The sequence below is a fragment of the Hippocampus comes genome, unplaced genomic scaffold (assembly GCF_001891065.2).
Source record: "Hippocampus comes isolate QL1 unplaced genomic scaffold, H_comes_QL1_v1.1 scaffold78, whole genome shotgun sequence".
Taxonomy (NCBI): domain Eukaryota; kingdom Metazoa; phylum Chordata; class Actinopteri; order Syngnathiformes; family Syngnathidae; genus Hippocampus; species Hippocampus comes.
In genome coordinates, this window is record NW_017805798.1 from 901,872 (window position 1) to 912,757 (window position 10,886).

General features: G+C 43.7%; 1 long non-coding RNA gene across 1 annotated transcript; it reads left to right on the forward strand.

Moving 5' to 3' along the window:
• Positions 1–62: 62 nt before the first annotated feature.
• Positions 63–4,266, forward strand: LOC109525212 (uncharacterized). The gene is made up of 3 exons (XR_002170096.1): positions 63–494; positions 682–719; positions 3,814–4,266. It is a non-coding gene; the product is annotated as an uncharacterized LOC109525212 (long non-coding RNA).
• The last annotated feature ends 6,620 nt before the right edge of the window (positions 4,267–10,886 follow it).

Genomic DNA, 10,886 nt, shown 5'->3' on the forward strand with positions numbered 1-10,886 from the left:
GCACACAAACACACGCCCATACGCTTTGGGACCCACTCCCGTCCAGCAAGCATCTTTGGGATAAAAAGGATGTATGTCTGAGTTTCAAGGTCAAGCCCGTGCAGTTTATTTTCTCAAAGGCTGTTCAAGTGATGGGACCGCCATAGGATTGTTTTGTCCTCTGTAGGTGTGGTTCATTTCCCAGCATTCAACCTCCCCCCCAGGTTTTGTAAGCGGATCTGGCGGCTCATTGTTTTAACGTGTTCATTTAAGATGTTAAAAAAGCGCCGTGTCACAATGGCAGAGAAAATAAAGCTAGAACCTGGAGTTTGCCCCCCCACCCCTTTTGTATTAAAGACTGTCCGTGGTGACCTGAGCGCGACCGCAGGTTTTGCACGGAGTTACACAACAGCAGAGCATTGTGCACCATTACAAAGCCAACCGCCTGCCAATTTGCTTCGCTCCATTCGAGGCTCTCCCGTGAGTTCATGTGAGCAAGCATCAACCAACTGCGTGTGAGTTTAGCTTTTTCTTTGGCTTCTTTTTTTTTTTTTTTTTTTTTATTGGGGAGGGGGCCTCATTAAGTGATGGTTAAAGCGAAGATATGAGAAATATATACACCATGGTGCCCCGCTATTATTGCAGATTTTTAAAACTACTTGATATTAAGGGTGACCTAATTAAGAGGTTTTTTTTTTTTAGATGTGAGCCACAAAAATAACGATACACCCGTTTTTACGGTGAGAGCAAGTGACTTTCTGTTACTAATTTGTGGGACGCGTCGAGGGTGAGGCAACTCCGTGCACCGGAACACCCAGAGATGCACAACATGGGCCCAAATATGGTAGTCTAGACTTGCGTTGGCACAAAAACGACGTTTTACACCAAGCGCACAGGCACTAATCTACCAAAATATGGCCCAAGCGGTGAAGCAGCCCACGCCATACAATACCCACAGTCAAGGATTCTTTATCCTCTGCAAAGAATGCATAATGTGACTTGTGGCTTACTTAGTAATTGTCGAGTATTTCTTTCCTCGATGATTTGTCAGAAGGGATGCATTGGACTTAACTCCGAACGAGGATTGGCTGTATTCCTGAAGTCGTCAAGTCGTTTTACATATGATCAAATGTGCAACTGAATGAACGAAATTGTCTCCACCTTGCAGGATGTTGCCCGTGTGATCTCAAAAAGGGAAACCTGTCACACCTGCCCTGCACAACAGGAGCTTTTTCGACATCCTTAGTGGCGTATTGTTTTGTTTTCCAGTTGCCCCTCCGACATCCTTAAAGGACGCGATTACAAATGGCCGTCAATCCCCAATGAGTGGAGGGCGAGCCTGCTGCCAGAGCCTGTTTTTTTTTTTGTGACCATAACAAAAACATTTCCTGTGTATGGCACCAGTTTCCCCCGATTGTGCTCCTCCCGTCCATAAGAAGTCGAACGTCTGTGGAGGGAAATTAATGGTCTTTCATGGCCTTTGTCTTTTCTTCATTTATTTCAACGGGATCGCGTGGGATAAATAAACCTTATAAGTGGAACCAAAGTCATCATCATGCACGCGATCTTAAATTCTATGTAAAAAAAAAAACAGCGTTTTATGTACATTTTTTTGTATGTGTGTATACGGTATATATATATATATATATATATATATATATATATACACATATATATACACACATACATATATACATATATACATATGTGTGTGTGTGTGTGTGTGTGTGTGTGCTGATTTCCTTCCAGTAATCTTAACCGTTTGGTCAAAAGGGGGGGCTGAGCCCGGCCCAGTCACACCATCCTCGTGCAGCCATTTAGAGAGTTATTTGTGAACAATGCCTCGTCTTACAGGCTGTTCTCTTCCAATATTTATACACCGTCCAGGACACGCGAGAAGGAAATCCTTCCAGAGAGGAACCGGTACTACTGTACGCCACGCTAAAAAGAAAAGTCCCTCAAGTCAACAACGTTTCCTGTCTTTTTCCTGGCTTCACACTCAAGTGAGAGAGAGCAAGGCAGAGGAGGAGGGAGAGCGTTAAAAATAAAACTCTTTATCAAACTCGCGATCTTCAACGAAACACCACAAGTGCTCTGTTGTAAACATCATCTCCAAACATGTTACCACCTCTCAGAAGCTTTGTTTGTCAGCGGGATCACACCACAATGACCTCAGCGCTTTTCCAAGAAACTTTGTCTAAGGGTGTGGCACGGGACCATTGAAGAGCACATTCAGTGGTTTGGTGTGGAGCCAGCATTTGTTTTGACACTTACTTCATTCCTCTGTACAGTTGCCACATCTCATACTGTATCATTCCTACTGCCTTTTGTGCACATTCACATCTGGATATGTACCGCTGGCATTTATTCGGGCCTGACTGATTAATGGTATGATTAACAGCTGATGATATATTTTTTTTTAATCAGCAAAAAATGATCCCCCCTCCCCCCCACATTACCAAATAAGACAAAAATAAGGACATTCAAACATCCCGGGCCTTCGTATTTATTATTTATGTAGACCTGACATTCACACATGCACATAGAGTATTTAGTACCCATGTACGGTTGCCAAACAACATCGCTGACTATTGCTGCTGCTTTTGGTGCTCATTCACATCCGTGCAGGTTGTACAATATCCGTGGCCAGCCAAGACTTGCATCTGGAGCCCATCTGTGTTCTCCCTGATGCATCAGGGAGGCTCTAATGACCGCACGGCTTCAAGACGCGGTCAACAAGGGTCTGACCCCCGACACTTGGCCGTCACCCATTCCCACCGAGCTTTCGGCCCGTGTGGCCTCAAGCTGGGACAACGACACGAGTTGCACCTACCGCACGTCGCCCCGAAATCCTCCCGGTGGAGCCGCGCGGCGTGCGCCTTAAATGAATAAGCGCATCCATTCAAGGCGGCCTTTGCGCGTAGCTGCTGTCGCTGCATCACGCTGACGCGGCTCTCGTTGTTGCCTCCGAGCGGTCCTGTGACAGCACGAGGCCTTCGTCTGCGGGATAATAAACAAAGCCTTCATAGTCTTCACTCACGTCAACGTGAGTCCAAGTGCTGCGATTGAAAAGGCCACAGCTGTCCCGAACGCCACTTTTACGTACACATTCTTATGCTTGATAGACACTGTTGCGCTTCGTTACTATCATGCAGATTTTTAAGCAAGCGTTTTTTTTCATGGGTTTACAGCATGCAAGCAGGTCTTGTCTAAAATTCTTCAATTTAGCTTAATTTTTTACAGTTTTAGTATTAGTTTTTGTTTTTTTAAATGCTTCAATTTAGCTTAGTTTTTATAGTTTTAGTATTAGTTTTTTTTTTTTAATGTAAGAAGTCTGTTGAGTGAAAGATGAAAAAAAACAAGGTCACCAACTATCGTGTCATAGAGTAAACTACAATTCCCAAATACCGAAATAGATTTAAAATTAACCCCGAAAGCTCATGTCCAATATGAAGTGACAAAGATGAAAACAAAGGACTAAATTCAGCAAAAATCGCATTACAGTATATCATCTGCGTCACAATTTAGACCTGCTTTCGGCAACCGATGTCTAATATGAGCCACCAAATTGACAGGTGTGCCGGGGGCGTGTCAAAGAAACTTTTAATTGGGTGAAAAAAAAGTGGAATATGTATAAATATAAAACAAACAACTGGAGAATTCATGCAGCGGTCGTCATTTCAAGTTTAAGATACTTTTTTTTCTTTTTTTTTGAGTCCTTTGAAACAGATAAATGATGCAAAACGCTGAACACGCTGACCCACTGAATAACGTTCACGTTTGGCACACTGTGTCACTGGAGATCATTCAAAGTGAATTTGTTTCCATCAACAGGGGTAATCCGCAGTTAAAGTGAAACCTCGGTGTCCCAGTGGTGTTCTCCGTGCCCCAGGGACCCCGCCTTGCCCTTGCACCCTCCACGCCGAAGCATTAATTAATGGTGCCCAAAAGGGACACCGTGTGATCACAAAGGTAAATCAAACACTGGTGTAGTAGTGCCACGCAAGTGTTACATAAATTTCCTGACAATCTTTAGCCACGTTTGGAGGTCCAAAAAGTTAGTCAAGCTGGGGAATTTTAGAGCAATCCAGCAGAATGTTTGGCAAAGGCAAGTAAATGTTATTTGAGGGGAGGAGTCAAACGACGAAGGGCTTTCGCCCAAGTGTCAAAGTGCCATAATTTACCAGTATGTAGTTTAGAGGTGGTAAACATACAGATGTATTTTGTGAAATTCATGTCTTCACATATTTGTATGTATTTTCAAAAATAATATTTTACATACTGAATTAATTTAATGCATTTGAACTTATTTGGTCAATGAATCTTGCAAGCATCCCCAAACACGAGTGTCTTCGGTGATTGGCAGCTGTACGAACATCACACGGGTCCCATTCAACATATACATACACGCTTCATCCGTGTCTGCGAAACATGCTCGACTGCGGGCCATTTATAGCCAGTGCAGCTGTTGCACTCGACTTGTTACCGCCACTTACTTACTGGATTTGCAGCAATTCGCCCGCAAAGTACACACGGGAGAACATTTAATAAAGTGAATTAAGTCGTAAAGAACACAAATGTTTCTCTCCACGCGGCACTTTTAGGTAAGCGTTAACAGGACCGCTCAGTCTCTTTATTCGGCCAAACGTTGTCAATCGCACATGACATTACTACAACTACAGATTAACTTCATTCATATCAAATTAATTCATCCATTCCACCACGCTCCTCAAACACAACATTGAGACAAATGAAATGCATATATGAAGAATTTATATTCCATATTAGCTTCTGGGGGGGGGGGGGGAAAGGGTAACGACAGAGCCCGCCTGCAAATAGCGAAAACCTGCAAAAACTGGGTGTGACCCAAAACTTTTGAAAGACAAATACAAAATGGTGGCCAGTTTCCCCCCAAAATCAGCAAATATGTGGAGTCGCGAATGCCGAACCGAGAATAATTGGGGATTCACTTTACGTGAATAGAAATCTTAATTCATTTAGTAATCTGTCTTTTGTCAAATCGGGAAACGATATTGAATTAATTTGTAATTCAAGAACAACACAGCTGTTGTGAAAGCGCGGAGTCGAGAAAGATGTCTCGTAGTTCATAAACCAAAGTTAGGGCGGGATAGGCGCCAGCTCGCCCATGTCCCAAGTGAGGTCAAGCAATGTGATAGCTAGGACACATTTGTAAACAAATATGCAAATACAAGACTTCAATTTATTTCAGGTGTTTTAAATTCACAACACAAACACCTGAATGTTTGTTTTGAATCCCCGATTCATCCACAAACATCCCAAGTGGACAAGCACGGAAGATAAAAGCGTTCTATACAGCAGACAAAACAACGACAAGCCGGCAACATCCTGCGCGAGCATGAAACGGCCACGCACTTCCTGTTCAGACGTGCTCAAGTCTCTCGCAACTCTTCATACAAAACCGTGTCGCGCTCGTGTCATTCCCTCCTGCGTTTTCTTAAAGTGTCAGCACAGCACACAGATTAACGCACAGTCACACTCACACACACTCAAAGGCGATAACGCTCTTTCCCCGCTGTTTCAACATTTGCGCTTTCCTTTTGCTTTTGTGCCTTATCAGCGGTTACCGGCAGCCCGTGTGCCAGGGGGAGCGACGGCCTTGTGAATAGTGCGCGGCCTTCTCATCAACGGTTTAATTGCTCGTATTTTGATAAGAAATAATCAAAGTCACGTCAAATGTAGACAGCCCTTCATCACAGAAATGTCTCAAAGGGCTTTAAATGATCACCGTTGACCAATATTAATGACATCCCCTGATCGTCACCCCAGTAAGAAATAACTCCAAAAACCCAATCTGGGAAAAACAACAAGAAACCTTGAGAAGGGGCCAAATGATCACCGTTGACAAATATTAATGACATCCCCTGATCGTCACCCCCAGTAGGGGAAGAAATAACTCCAAAAACCCGATCTGGGAAAAACAACAAGAAACCTTGAGAAGGGGCCGCAGATAGGGAACCCCCATACAAGGATGACAGATGCAAGAGTCATACTACAATTTCAACCATTATTTTTAATGAGCGGGAACCCCCCATACAAGGATGACCAGGCTGCAACAGATGCAAGAGTCATACTACAATTTCAACTATTATTTTTAATGAGATAATTTTTTTCAATAATGATATTCTTAGGTGTTTTATTTTTATATACTACAGCATTTATATGTATTGGTAAGAAAAAAAATTTAATTCTGCCCCCACCCCATTTTCATTTTATATTCCTCCCTTTCCTCCGCCCATTTCTGTGTACTGTATCGCATACACTTTGATCACTTACTGTGGTGTCTGTCAGTGATGTCCTGGGTCAGAGGTGAGAAGAGCGTACACAGGTGACCTGCATCCCGATGCCCGCCGCCATGGGTAGAAAGTGTGCCGCGTCGCGGTCATCGAACATGACCGAATGTGACCTGGGGGATTCAGAAGGTGTGTCTTGTAAATACTGTGAATGGTTTAGTATAAAATAGCAATGATTTGTTGTAGTGTACTGCCTGGATGAGATTTGCTATTAGGAAGGCAGCGTTAGGTTAGAAAACCAAGACGACCGCTCACTCTTTGTCGTTGTCTCACTATTTGGATTAAAAAAAAAAAAAATAAATAATACAATGACGTTTGTGGTTTGGTTAGCCGCGGCATAGACAAAAGGTCATGAGCGTGTACCTGCCGCATCTCGTTCGCCTGTGGCCTGCTTTGGACTGTTCACTGCTGTTAAGGCAAATTTGTTAAAAAAAAAAAAAAATGGAAATGCAAATGCAAAGAAATGAACTGGTTTTATAAAAAGCAGTAACTGTACGGGCTGGAATATTCATGTTGGATGTGTGCATTGTGGGGCGTGGCCGAGTAACATTAGGAGCTGGAGTCAGACTGGTCGATAAACCAACAAGTGTGCATCTGGGAAGTGAATAATTATTTCAAAACTTGAAGGAAAAAAAAGTTTAACAAATATTAGGCCACTCTTGACAATCTAAGTGGTAGGTAGACTTAATGAGCAAAGTGATTCCTAAGTGAGCACGCGAGCCCAACTTTGTCCACGCCTGCTTTCAACTCTTGCCTGTACAATTCGTTCAGGTTTTATGACGGGAACAGTTTGTCTCATGGGAAATATTTTGAAGTTGTGTATCATGTTTGACTTTGGCATTCTGCTAAGTCGCACACTGACATTCTCCTCCACCCACTTTCATACAATGAATTCCTCTTTCTACTTTGTCTCATCATCATTTTTTTTTTTTTTTTAACCCGGGTAGCCTGGGAACAAAGCTAATCCTCCTAGTGTATGGAGGGAGGGTGGGGGGTGGGGGGGATACAATGCCGGTCTGTGCGATCGGGGTGGTGCGGACCTCCTCCTGAGGGCGGCGTTGTCAGTGTGTGGTCCTTCAAGGTTCTGTGAGAGCCGGTCCCGGGTGGGGCTCTGCTCCTTGGAGAAAAATGTTTTATTGCTCAGGTTACTTCACGTACAATTGATTATTCGATAGATAGAACAGGAAGACAAATTGTTATGATGATTATACAATGGTAGATTTACAACTTACTCTCAAAAAACTCGTCTGAAATCATCTTTCCCCATTGGAATTAATGGAACTAATATGTTTCAGCACCCCCCCCCCCCCCCGAAAAATAACACTTGCTTTTATATTAAAATTAGTCTTCTACAGCATTTTACTGTTTAAAATATATACAGTAATTATTCAGAATCCACATACTGTTGATTTGAAGATGGAAAAAAAGAACGAACACCAGTAAGTAATGAGTCCTTTTTTTTTTTTTTTGCAGAGGATAAAGAATATATTCCCGTGAGTATCGTATTCCCCAGTTGGATATGTTACTAACCTATTTGTTCCAACTACAACTTGTGTAAATGTTTACCAAAACATCGACGCTAGCTTTGTTAGCCTGTCTGAAGATGAAGGAATGCGATCGTCAATTACGGTCGATTATTTCTTTACATCGGACAGGTGTGTATTTTGCCATGCCTAGATAAACAGCAGACGCGAGAGATGGCAAGCGTTACGTCAATCCGGGCGTTGCGGGCGTCCCGCATGGAGCGACGAGGATCAGCGAGTGCAGCAGATGGGATCAGGGAGTCCAGTCCAGGCGGAGTTCCATTTTCACCTTGGAATTCCTACAGGGGGAAAAAAAAACGCACACGGCGTTCCTCACTATGTCCAGTGGAGAGAGATGGGAGAGGGTTTGTTTATATATATTGTGTTTATTTTGCAGTACCCCTACGAGGGCGAGGCCTCACTATGATGTGATACGTACAAGCAGAGAGCATCTCAGTGTATCGAAGTAGGGTGGGGTTGTTCTCCCGGTGAACTTTCGGCTTGTCTGTAGATTGACTTAAGGAGCTTTATCATTCCAATTATATTCTGATTATAAATTTCAGACTCATTCAACTAGAACATTTAAGGGAGTCAACAGCAAACATGATATGATAAGTGTCAAAGTAGAGGATGAGAATAAGACCTGAAATTCACCCTTAATGGCTGCTTTGAATCAAAATGGCCAATTGCCTGTTCAGTTTTTGTCCTCGAAACTTTTGCGTGGGATCTGTTATGATCGATGGCAACCAAAGATAAGATGCGCATTTTTCCCTAAGATGGGCGTTGCTCAATTTTTTTTTCTTTTTTTTTTTTTTTTTACCGCCAAAAAAATAAATAAATAAAAGTAAACGTCTGCTCCAAATGACACATAAAAGACGACATCTTCAAGCGACAACGAGCTGTTGTGTGTGCAGCCGAAATCTCCGCCTACACGCACCTACAACAGCGGCTGCCTATATTGTCATTAACGTGGCAAAAAAAAGTTTCCCATATCATCTCTTTTGCATAAAAAAAGGTGGGGGAGGGGAGTCACAAAGTTTTGCGACTACAATTTTCAAACAACTGTTTGACCTTTCAGCTTCGGTAAAGCAATGCCAAAAATATTTCGCTTTTCAAAAAGCATTTTCATTTTATTTGGGTGACATTTTTTTTTCTCCAACTTTCTTATTTCGTTAGTTGTCATCACTATAATGAACCTCGACGTCTACCCAATTTGGTGTCAATGAGTAAAATTGGTGGCGGCCCGGTGAGCGAGTGGTTAGCGCGTTGGCCTCACAGTGCAGAGGTCGTGGGTTCGATCCCGGCTGCGGCCTCCCTGTGTGGAGTTTGCATGTTCTCCTCCTGCCTGTGTGGCTTTTCTCCGGGTACTCCGGTTTCCTCCCACATTCCAAAAACATGCATGGCAGCCTGAGTGAACACTCGAAATTGTCCCGAGGTGTGCGTGTAAGCACGGATGGTTGTTCGTCTCCATGTGCTCTGCGATTGGCTGGCAACCGGTTCAGGGTGTCCCCCGCCTACCACCCAAAGACGGCTGGGATAGGCCCCAGCACCCCCCGCGACCTTTGTGAGGATAAAGCGAAACAGTAAATGGATGGATGAGTAAAATTGGTGCAAACGGCCGATTCTTTGTCAAACATTCCAGAGGGTGCTGTTTAGCAAACGACCTGTGCCTTATGTTGTGAGCAGTGTACATGAATTGGATTTCCACCTTCAAGTCGAGGATGTGTTTGAGACAGAAGAACTCCTGCTCCTTCGGCTGGATGAACTCCTGACCGTTGGCAAAGCCCCCCCGTCATCTATAACACAAAGTAAACGTTACGAAAAGAAGCCGTTTGATGATGAAAGTGTGCGTGGAGGCGCGCCACCTTGTGAAGGATGACCTCCAGCTCGCTGATCATTTGTCTCAAATGTTTGTCTTCGGAGTGGACGGCGTCCAGTTCGCGGACCAGCTGCCTCTTCTCCTCCCTGATGAAGGCCAACTTCTGTGCCTGCCGCTGGCTTTCCGTGTTTCCGTAAGACCGCTCCTAATAATCGAGCCAATGAAGAGATTATACGTGGGTTTGTTAAGCCTCCTTTCAAACCAACACCTGGCACTCTCTCCAGTTGAGTGATGTTGAATGACAGTCTTACTCTTCTGTCATTGGTTTTGGGTATCCTTCATTCACCTGCTCCGGCATTTCTTCCAGATGTTGGACTCGGGCCTGAAGGGCGCTCGTTGCGGCCCCCTTCCAGTTTCCTCAGGGTGGCCCTGACCCGGTCCAGCTCCGTCTGGATGCTCTTCAGCCGGCCCCGGAGTCTCAGCACGGCGCCACAGTGCTCATCGCGGGCGCAGCTGTGGAGCGGCTGCAGATTACTGTGCTCCTTTGAAAAGGGGCCAGCAAAAAAAAAAAAACATGCATAAATCACAACTGCAGAGAGTTTCAAACACACGTAAAAATGGGGCCTGGTCGGTAAGGGGAATAAAATTCTTTACTTGCACAACACAATTTTCTGAGAAATATCATTACTGGGAACTGTGTTAGTCGATGGAGACTCTGCAATCGATGGACAAATGTATTGGGACACGTGGCTCCAGGAAGCATACAGCAAACTGTTTTTTTTTTTAAAAGAAAACAGAAGCTTACAATCATCCAAAATGTCTTTAAATAAGAAGAACAATCGTTTTTTGTACTTCGGAAGAAGTACATTGGTTTTTTTCCAATAGAAGAGAGGTATTCGTTGAGATAATCTTTACAGGGAACTCACTGGAAAACGCAAAAAAAAAAAATTCTTAAAAAAAACACATGACACTACATTTTAGCAGGGGTGAAAAAAAAGTCATACACATTCATATTTACCTCAGAAGTTCCAGCTTGGTGCAGATGCGAAGCACGGTGTCTTTGGATGAGCTCAGTTTATGATTCAACATCTCCACCTCCTGGCCAACAGTTGTAATCAGCTCTTCCGTTCTAACAGGACTGGAGTCATTTTTACAGTACAGTATTTTTTCCCTGCCTCTAATGCAGTGGATGTAAAAAGTCTGCAACACCCTGTTCAAATGCCAGGTTTCTGT